Here is an 11,235-nt window from a genome sequence, read left to right as displayed (position 1 = left end):
ACAGACAGACAGACACGTCAAACTGATAACACCTCTCTTTTGACGTCAGCTTTAATAATTACATTTGATAATATCACTTAACTTAATCTAAGTCCTTCGGGCTGCCGAACACAACCATTACACTTCATAGTGGCATTTCTTTTTTCGCGAATAGGACATATGACTAATAACAATCAGATCGGACAGATCTCCAAAATATTGAATACATATTTATCATTTTTTCACATAATTAAAAAGTAAAGAGGATAAAAAGCACAGTATTGGGAGCTCAAAGCTTCACTTGCTTGTAAAAGGCGTACTGGTAAGTGACGTCTCACGAGATTTGAGTTTGAATTTCTGTTTTCAAAATAAACGAAAAAATACATAGACAATGTTTCTTGGAAATCTATATGAACGGAAGAAACAGTTTATTTTGTCAAACACCCTATTCGGACAGCGTTAAAGCTTCTAGGGTTGTCACTTATACACTATTCTAGGAATCTGAGTATATTTCTATAGCGTAGTCCAGTCTATAACTCCTCTGGCTCTTGAGTCTGAGCTCAACATATTTGTAGCCAATACCGCCGGCTGTCACGTTGACAGATGCTTCGCTGTTCTGGTAGTCGTAGCAGCTGATTGCCTGCAAACAACAATGAATTAGTGCCTCAATTCCACTATTTACTATATTTTTAAAAACGACTACCGCATAGAATTTTTTTCCTTGAGTCGCGGTATATTTCGCAAACATACAATTCACATGCACAAAGACACCCAGACTCAGAACAAGCATTCGTGGATCACACAAACGCTTGTCCTACGCGGGCGATCGAACCCGCGACACGTCGCGCACCGTAGGTTTGGCATGATAACCTCAACCACTCTGCTATCCGTGCAGTCAATATTTGCAATACCTTTAAAGTATCTTTCAAAGACATAATGACATACTGTTGTTTAGATAACATAAAAAATGATAACTCTTTTCAAAATCTTTTAAAACAAATCGTGGCTAAGCTATAATCGCAGAAGTGAAACGATGACAGATTAAGCTATGCTTGACGCGGTTAGTCCATAGATGGGTGACCATCTTTGTCATAAGGAGTTCCTCCGTGTTTCGGAAGGCACGTTCAATTGTGGGTCCCGGCTGTTATTCTTACAGTTGACAGTCGTTACAGGTAGTCAGAAGCTTGAAAAGTCTGACAGCCAGTCTAACCAAGGGGTGCGTGTTGCCCAGGTAACTGGGTTGAGGAGGTCAGATAAGCAGTCGCTCCTTGTAAAACACTGGTACTAAGCTGAAACCGGTTAGACTGGTAGCCGACACCAACATTGTTGGGAAAAGGCTAGGCCAATGATGAATAAAATTTACCTGTATCGGCAGCGTTCCGTTATATGTATACACTTTTATCCTTTTCTTCAACGGTATCGCTTCATATTTCACTCTGTCTCGATACACTAGCCTTGAGTCCTTGCTTTGTTCGCCAAAGAAATAAGTTGAACTCATAACTGAGGTTACAGTCATTATAACTAACACACTAAACGTTAATATTAACTTCATTTTAACACTTTTTTTTTCTGGCTGTATGTGATTGTGTTTGCTTGCACTTTTTTTTCACTATTGACAGTTGGAAAGTTCGTTGTCTGTGCTTGATTTGAGCGGGAAACTGGAAACAAAGAAATAAAAATAACTTTATCTTAAATATTTCTTTAAAAATGCGTCAAGTGCGAGTCAGCTTTGTGACGCCGAAGGTTCTGTACATATAGGACAAAGAAAAATAAATTGGTTGGGCGAAAAATACATTTTTGAGTATATTTGTCACCCAGTAACCTACTAATGATCGTAACATTTTCGATCTAAATTTTTATGCGGCAGTAGAAACAAACAACTACGCAAAATTTCCACTGTTTAGCTAGCACGGTTCATGAGATGCAGCAAGTAGACGTACAAACAGACAGATGGCGAAGCTTCAGTAATTGCGTTCCGTTTTTATTCTTAAAATCAGCCTCCAATTTAAATTATCAACAATATTATTATCTACGCCTTTCAATTCATATAACTTCATATTATTATTTAGAAATAACCTAAACTTGTCACTTCTAGAACTAGCTAGGCTCAGAATGTATCAAGGTCGTAGCACAGCGGTTGAATAGCTTTAACCGCACTGGCCTACATAATCTAATTGACTGGATGCAACACAAAAATAGTCCTATACTTCTTTAGGTATCTAAAAAGGTAAATAATCTTACAATGGAGAATCTAAATCTATTATTAAAATTATTATAAAATTGTGTGACGCGTCATAATTTATTTAAAAAAATATTAAATCTCGGTTTGTCTTTTTATAGAAAAAAAAAAATTAATAATGTGATTTTGCATTTGTTTCAATCTTTATCGTCAAGTCGCTTTCATTTTTATGATGTGTTTTTGACGAAAAGACGCACCAATATTGTTTAACTTTTTGAAGTAAATACTTTAACAAAGAAAGTATACAATAAAGTACATTACACACTTTCTATATGTTTCATATTATTTGTTCTAGAAAGTTTCTAGACCTATTTTCGAGTTGTCCTTCCCCGACGAAAACCACCCGGCACTTATCTCGGTGTGTCCCAAGGAAACAATTTACTTTCTTGGACTTCACGGAACGAAATTAATCAGAAGTAGTGAATAGGAGGAGTAGAAACTCTTCCCATATTTAAAACGTCACTTTCCGTGGAAAACGTAATAATATTTCTGAGGGTCTTGGCAGTGCCGTATTATCCATAAGGCACTTTAGGCCAGTGCCTAGGGGCCACGATGACCAGGGGCCCAGCAGTCCCGACTAAAAAATGAAAAAAAAAACGGGGATTGTAAAAATTCCAAGATTGCGTTGCTGTTGTATGAAAAAAGGGGGCCCGTAACGAACTGTGCCTAGGGGCCCTGAGATGCTTAATCCGGCCCTGGGTCTTGGAGTAACTCTAAAAGTTTTGAGTTGGTGAGTCAATAAACGTCAATTTTTATCTACAGTATGTATGAAAACCCTCTGATCTTTGAATATATTAAAAGAAAACGTAGGTCATCATATAACATCAAAACATATTTCTTTAGAACTGCTTTTCATACAAATTTTATCCTGATTTTTTTTGGAAATTTTCCCTTAACAAACAAAAATCTCATTTGCGGTAATTATACAGTTCTTATAATTTATTACTTTTCACAAATAATAAAAAAGTACAATATAATAAAAAAAAAGTTCCGGGAATTATTGCAGAATATTTCCAATAATGGTAATATGAACTTTAAGTAATGTTTTTGTCCTATTAATTGTATAGCATTTAAGCGTCTTGGTTTTTATGAACTGTAGGACAAGTTTAGACTTGGAAGTTGCAACCTCAAATGAAGGCTCAGGGTTAGTTCAACTCTCTGAAACCACGATTTTAGTCTTGGACATTATCTAGCTATATATACTAATATATAAAGCTGAAGAGTTTGTTTGTTTGTTTGAACGCGCTAATCTCAGGAACTACTGGGCCAAATTGAAAAAATCTTTTTGTGTTGAATAGACCATTCATCGAGGAAGGCTTTAGGCTATAAACCATCACGCTGCAACTAATAGGAACGAAGATACAATGGAAAATGTGAAAAAAACAGGGCAGGTAGGTATAAATCATATCTTATATCTTTTACCCACGGGGACGAAGTCGCGGGCAACAGCTAGTAAATAAATAATCACAAATCCTTAATCATTTTCTCTACACCTTTGCACCACAACCGGGCAGGTTTTTCTATACATACTGTATATTTACTGAAACACTAGATTCGGATTTATCACTGCCTGTACCTATTTCATTTATTGAGATAACCTTTGAATTGATAAAAATGGAACTCGAAATGATATGATATCTTATTATTCTATATCTTTTTAGAAATTTCCCGAAATTCATATTGGTCGCTAATGTAAAAATATATATCTTGAAAGAAATATAAAGGCCTAGATTTTTTGCATGTCTAGCAAGTCACTTATAATTATATCCTGTAAGGATTGGACAGGGCTTTTCATACATATTTAAGATAAATATTTATCGACGCACGACTCTTAGTTATTAATTAAAAAATATATCTCAATTCGATATTAAGTTAACCTTTTTTACAAGTTATAAAATTGATATTAAGTATACTTACAAATAAATACAGTCGTTATTATATTAAGTCCAAAACATCATAACATTTCACAAATTAATACACGAACAGTTTCTAGAAAAAAGTTTTCAAATCCACTTCAAAATCTAAAACGTCCGCTTTTTAATGATATTCATCACATAGACACAAATTCAAATGTTATAAATCCATTGATAACAAAACTTCTTTTTATAATCTACATTAACTTAAAAAAAAAACTTTTTTAACTGCATTTAGTTTTCAAGACGTCCGCTAGGTTCGCGATCTTACTTGAATATGCAAGAATGATTGAGAGTTGTGGTTTTAAATCGATCGCACACATCGACAAAGGCCTTCGAATGTTCACACACTATAATTATGTACCTACAATTTGTACTAATAAATATTTAAAAACTTTTGTTCAAGGTAACGGCAAAAAAATAAAGGGATTTTCCTTAAGAAAATCTTTTTCAAATCAAATATTAAGCTAGGGCAAAGAAAGTTGATTATTTCGTTCATAATTCGTAGCTTAAAAGGAATTTTAAAATCAAAATGATCACGTTTAGATAAATACCTTTAAATAAGGTCAATTTTAAACAGGCACAGTGAGTTAGAAGTTTGGCTGAAACAAACAGACAGACAAACACTAAAAAAATATATACGTAGGTGAAAAAGGCTTAAAATGTTACAAATTGACAGTGAAAACTCTTGAATTTTTTTTTTATTCTTATCGTGTGATAATGGTCGGATTTGGTAAAGTGATGGTTCCATAAAAAACAAATTAGCAAAAAATATTTTTTTGATAACATCTTTTTTAATAACTTCCCTTTAGGAATACTGTATGTAGGTTAGTGAAAAATTCCAATTGTGTAGCTATTAAGCTTCATGAAACTCTGATGCAGTCGTATGGACAGATAGCGAAATATTCGTAAAGGAATCCTTTTCAGCCTATGGGTTCGGAACTCTAGCCTTGAATAAACGTTTTGAGATATTAGAAAACATAATTTCAAGATTTTTTAAATTCGGTATAGTATTCAAACATTAATTAAAAGAATAATCTTTTACTTTTAACAAAAAAGACGAGTTATTTTATAAAATAAAAATGAAATGCATTTACTAACCCTTAACGATTCCACGTTTGGGCCACGTTGCAGTCGTGGTTACAACCAGACTAATCTGTTTTGTTGTGTAAAGTCATTTAGATATAATAACTATAATTGGCTAAAACAAAAAGCATTAGATGACTCAAATTATTCCCAATTTTCGCAACATTAAAAACAAATTACTTAATTGATACTTCATTAATTTGTTTATAAATAAATACGGACAACATCACATACATTGTTCTGAACCCAAAGTAAGTTGCTAAAGCACTTGTGTTTTGGAATTCAGATACAACGAAGGTACCACAAATACCCAGACCCGAGACAATGTAGAAATGTGAATTTTTACATTGACTCGACCGGGGATCGAACCCGGGACCTCAGAGTTAGCGACACCTTGAAATTGGTGCGTACGCCACTCGACCACGGAGGTCGTCGTGTTTAATACGTATCTATGGTGTCAGGCGAACATCTGTTTCTAGATTTAGCTTTTTTGGAACGGCTTCCAAACTAACCGGATGGTGCTTAAAAATTCCATCAGCATTTTCGAGCATAGAATTCTTAATTTCCCGTTTTTTTTATCTTTTTAAAGCGTAATAGATTAACCTGAAAACTCATAACGAAAAAGATACAGATTTAAAAAATCTAACCCACGTTTTTAAATGTTAATTCTGCCAATTTTTATACTTACTACTAGTAAATTACATTGTCATCGGACTTGAAGCTTACCTGAAAATTTCAGCCCGCTCGCTTATTGGGAAATGCATTAAAATTGCAAAAACCACGCAAAACAAACATACAAACAAGAAAGTGAGTTTATAAAACGTGAGAAAATAAACTAAAATATGACAAAAAAATACCATGACCTTCTTTCTGGGACAGTCGGGTAAATAGGCGGGGAACAAGGCATGTTTATTAGATGTAATAATGTAATGAAACTTGAAGGTCCATGCGTATGCCGTGACGTTTTAACACAACGATAGTGACAAATAATACTTCGTGTACACTGTGACACTAATGGAATGGAAAAGCTATTCCCGAAGCAAAGCTGAATGACCTAAAAAGTTTGCTTTGTCTTACACCAGATGATGCTCAAGAATATTATAAAAAACTACCTGTTGCCCGCGACTATATATATAAAGCTATATAAAGACAGATATATAAAGCTGAAGAGTTTGTTTGTTTGTTTGAACGTGCTAATCTCAGGAACTACTGGTCCAAATTGAAAAAATCTTTTTGTGTTGAATAGACCATTTAACGAGGAAGGCTTTAAGCTATTAATCATCACGCTGCGACTAATAGGAGTGAAGATACAATGAAAAATGTGAAAAAAAACGGCAGGTATAAATCATAACTTATATCTTCTAGCTGTTGCCCGCGAATTCGTCCCCGTGGGACGAAGTCGCGGGCAACAGCTAGTTTATATTATAAAACTTATCATTTTTTTTCTTCTACCCTTTAAAATAAAAACCTGAATATATCAAAACTGATATATTGTGGATTAGTTCTAGTTTGCATAACTACGTACATTGTGGTAAATAAGGCGGACTTAATGCCGCAAGACATTATCTACCAGTCAACCTTTGGGTCAAATGGAGAAGCAGTTGGTCCAATAAGGTTTTAACGGTAATAAAATACGTAAAAGATGAAAAAATTAACTATTTTTGTCCGCATTGTTATCATGGACTGCTAGGCGGTATGTACTGTACTAGTTCGCCGGGACAGCTACTGCCATATAAAACAGTAGTACTGTTTTAAGCGTTGCACAGTGTGAACACAAAGTTTCCGACCAGCCAGAAGTTTCGTCACAGTCTTTATAAGATGCGTCAGTTTTAAATTCGAAGATATACGACCGCTTTGGTGCGAGCTGCAATGACCCACATCCTGTTGTTTCGGATAAATGACGTTCTGGGAATTTTCGTCATAGTGTTTGTACCTTTTTAAGGTCCTTACTGGGCTTATTATGGAAATTCTAGGTACAACGTGGACACGTGGTTGAAGTAGACCTTGCATCTATAAGATCTTCGAGACACCATATTATCATAGAAAATAAATACTTAGATTTAAAAAGTCTAAAAACCCACGTTTTTAAATGTTAAAATTCGGTCATCCGTTTTTATAATTGTAAATTGCATTGTCATCGGGTTTGAAGCTACCCTGAAAAATTCAGCCTGCTAGCTTATCAGGAAGTGCCTCAAAATGGAGTTGCGAAAATCCAACCGTAATAACAAACAAGAAAGTGAGTGACCTCGTATTAAAATGTTCGGAAAAAAACCAGTAGTGCAAACCAGAATCCTGACTCTTGGACTACCGAACAAAAATAAATTGTCACACATCAGTTTTTCCCCATATTACGTACTTCTGATTAGAGCGACAACTAAATCGCAATATCTGTCAAAAGTTCAACTGTTTAACACAGTTTTGAGATACAAAATGGCGGATGGATACACTGACAGCTCAGACAAAGTAAATAATGTGGCTCTGTTTTATTTGTACGAAACTTTGAAAATGATGCAAAGTCTTTGATCCACTCTAATCCTAACAACATATTTAAACAGATCTTCGTTATTTAACAACTCGATATCTATTTAAAAAAAACACTTGTGGAGTTTCAGGTTACAATTGCAATTGTCCTATTTACTTCTTGAGACATAATCAGTAGAAGACTCGGTTCAATAACAGGTATAGTGTTGCGAATTTTTCAAGGTATACGCTGAAAGACTTGGTGCTGTCTTCTAGTACTTTAGAAGCCTAAAGCTAAAGTTATTATAAAGGCTACTCCTTCAGCAACGTTCAGTAAATGGGATTCGAAAATTTGGAATATATCTATGCTAATATATAAAGCTGAAGTGTTTGTTTGTTTGAACGCGCTAATCTCAGGAACTACTGGTCCAAATTGAAAAATTCTTTTTGTGTTGAATAGACCATTAATCGAGGAAGGCTTTAGGCTATAAACCATCACGCTGCGACTAATAGGAGCGAAGATACAATGAAAAATGTGAAAAAGAACAGGGAAGGAATAAATCATAACTTATATCTTCTACCCACGGGGACGAAGTCGCGGGCAACAGCTAGTCATACTATATACGTTGGCGGCATCGGGATAGAGTATTCAATTAAACACATATTCAAGACTTTAAGCAGTTTATTCTCATGAGCATCTCCGACATAATATTATATATATTTTCCTAAAAAAAACGACGAATTTTATTAGTTTGGGGTGTCTTCCCAAACATTCAAGTCACATGCACAAAGACACCCAGACTTAGGACAAGCATTCGTGGATCACACAAATACTTGTCCTACGCTGGGATCGAACACGCGACACATCGCACAGTGAGTTTCGCGTGGTGACCCGAACACTACTTATTGTTAAACAAATCAGGGGTCAACGTCACTTGGAAGTCCAGATAAGTCCATTGTCAAATGATTTAGAGGTCAATGCTCAGTTGCCATGGACATCGGTATGTAACAAAAGATTTGGGTGAATATCTTTATTTAATACTCGATGACTGTCTTTGCCATGTTGGCCAATGTACTGGCAAAGGGCCGATTGACAGAAGGTAATGGATATTTAAGATAATAACATATGAACATAACAGGAGCTGGATGCGAGAAGCCGAAAATCGATCTCAGTGGCGTGCACTTGGAGAGGCCTATGTCCAGCAGTGGACTGCGATAGGCTGATGATGATGATGATGATGAATGGATATTTATATAGAACTTATCGTGAGAATGATTCATGATTAAAAAAGATTAACATTTAGAAAATAACTTGTTTAAAATAAAGCTTAAAGATATGTTAATAAAAAAGGGATACTACAGTGTTCAAGAATTCTTAGATGATGTGGATATATAACCATCTTAATTATGTTTGTATAAGTGCCTACTTTATTACTATGTTATCAATTAGTGTAAAATTCAATTTTCAGTGTTTATTTTATTATTATTTATTTATCTTTAAACAAATAGGTAGGTAACTTATTAACTAAGCCCCACAAAACCGTTGCAATGGTTTGACTGTGGGGTCGATGAGTCTCTAGACATAGTTACTATCTTACTTAAATGTACTTATTACTAAATATATATAATAAAAACATAAATGAGTCACACACATGTGCACCACATACACATAGACACACACAAAATATAGACACATACATACATACGTACAAATATTTGTATGCCGGTCCCGGCTAGACATAGCGGTCATTTCAATTGATGTAACACCTATATAGTATGTTCTACGAATAAAGACTTTGTATTTGTATTTAAATAATGCAACCAACCATGCGACCGAAATGCGAATTGCTAACACCACGTCAGCTCGTGATTAAGAACTCCGGTTGAGTCCGAAACTAGTCGGGCGATCCCGATAAATACACGAGTAAACCGTTGCATCTTTTAGACAATAATGCAGTATTGTTTTCGTAATAAAAATGTTTAGGACATTATTATTCTATGAATAAAGTTTTATTCCGTGTAGTTTACATAAAAAAAAACAGTGCCGTTTTGTGCCAAACATTTTTCAAATGTTAATTAAAGTTTCTCAACGACGTTTTCCTTTACTTTTTGTCAGTGGTGAAAACCAGCATCTACAATTAAAACAACGAATACCATCGAAATATTTAAGCATCTTAGATATATAAAAAAAGAAGTGGAATGTTCGGATTACCAAAAACATTCGTAATAAGTATATTTTCTTTGACAAGGAGAGATCCGTCAAGGGGCCCTGACGGATTATAACTTACTTTAGTCAAATACCCTGTTATTCAATAAAGAATATTCTATTCTTGAAAATCATATATCAATGCAAGGAAATCACACTTTGAAATACCAATACCAATTTTAATTCATTTCTATGAATTGTAATCGATACAGCTACATCGGTCTGTCTGTCACAGCTGTCGACGGATAATCACCGACTGCGATACTGGGAATGGACGTTGTAAACCTACAATTTCGCTTGAAGTCATGAATAATATGTTTTAGGATTAAAGGGGAAAGGTATTCGGTAGTATTTCAATGTAGCTTTATTTGTATTTGCATAATGTCAGATTTGAATAAAACGTATGTATTACCAGCCTATTAACGACCTACTGTTTGGTATATAAGCCTCTAATATTATAGGAGTAGCGTCGGTGTTAATCACCATGTCACCACGATCGCCATGTAGCTTGGTGATTACGGATTCCAGTATTTGAAATTTAGGTTTCATCACCATTCTGGATAATTCGAAAGGGTTAGCGTGGCTTTGGGACACGAAAAGCAAGGGAAGGAACATGGGAGGGTTTTAGTCAGAAAAAGACTGGCACCGTCGACCTCTGTGGTCGAGTGGCGTACGCACCGGTTTCAAGGTATCGCTAGCTCTGAGGTCCCGGGTTCGATCCCCGGTCGGGTCAATGTAAAATTCACATTTCTACATTGTCTCGGGTCTGGGTGTTTGTGGTACCTTCGTTGTATCTGAATTCCATAACACAAGTGCTTTAGCAACTTACTTTGGGTTCAGAACAATGTATGTGATGTTGTCCGTATTTATTTAATTATTATTTTAATCCCTTCCGCTCAACCCAAAGCGGAAGCGGTCATTGGGCTATGATGAAAGTGGAGTCTCCGTAATAGCGTTCCGTTTTAACCACTTGGATACGAAAGTCTATTAACTAAAAATCGTTTTTTACACAGAAGTAAACAAATTAGTTTCATCTAATACCCTATTATTTCGACAAATATATTTGATCTCAGTGCAGTAGCTGTAAAGTTTGAAAAGTAACAAATGAACGCGACTTATAAACTCGTTGCTATGGCAACAGATCAGCACAACAAACTACAGTCTTCAAAACAAACTGGCAACGAAGACTCTTACACGATTAGAATAAAAAAAGTTAATAGTTAAGTTTAATATTAAGATTAGTTATTAAAATATAATTATTTAATATAGTTATAAGTATGTAGTGAGTTTTGTTAATTAATTCGTCTTGATGTCAGGTAAGTAAGCTTTTATGTTTGCCCTAGTTATTTTAA

General features: G+C 34.9%; 1 long non-coding RNA gene across 1 annotated transcript; it reads right to left on the bottom strand.

The window, feature by feature from the left end:
- Positions 1-1,567: 1,567 nt before the first annotated feature.
- On the bottom strand, positions 1,568-4,415 carry LOC113502259. Its single transcript, XR_003401340.1, has 2 exons — positions 4,136-4,415; positions 1,568-1,637 (listed from the first exon to the last, which is right to left on the bottom strand). It is a non-coding gene; the product is annotated as an uncharacterized LOC113502259 (long non-coding RNA).
- Between the last annotated feature and the right edge of the window lie 6,820 nt (positions 4,416-11,235).

Source organism: Trichoplusia ni, chromosome 17 (genome assembly GCF_003590095.1).
Source record: "Trichoplusia ni isolate ovarian cell line Hi5 chromosome 17, tn1, whole genome shotgun sequence".
In the NCBI taxonomy this organism is placed as follows: Eukaryota; Metazoa; Arthropoda; class Insecta; order Lepidoptera; family Noctuidae; genus Trichoplusia; species Trichoplusia ni.
Note: the sequence above shows the minus strand (reverse complement) of the source record. Positions and strands in the feature narration are given on the sequence as shown.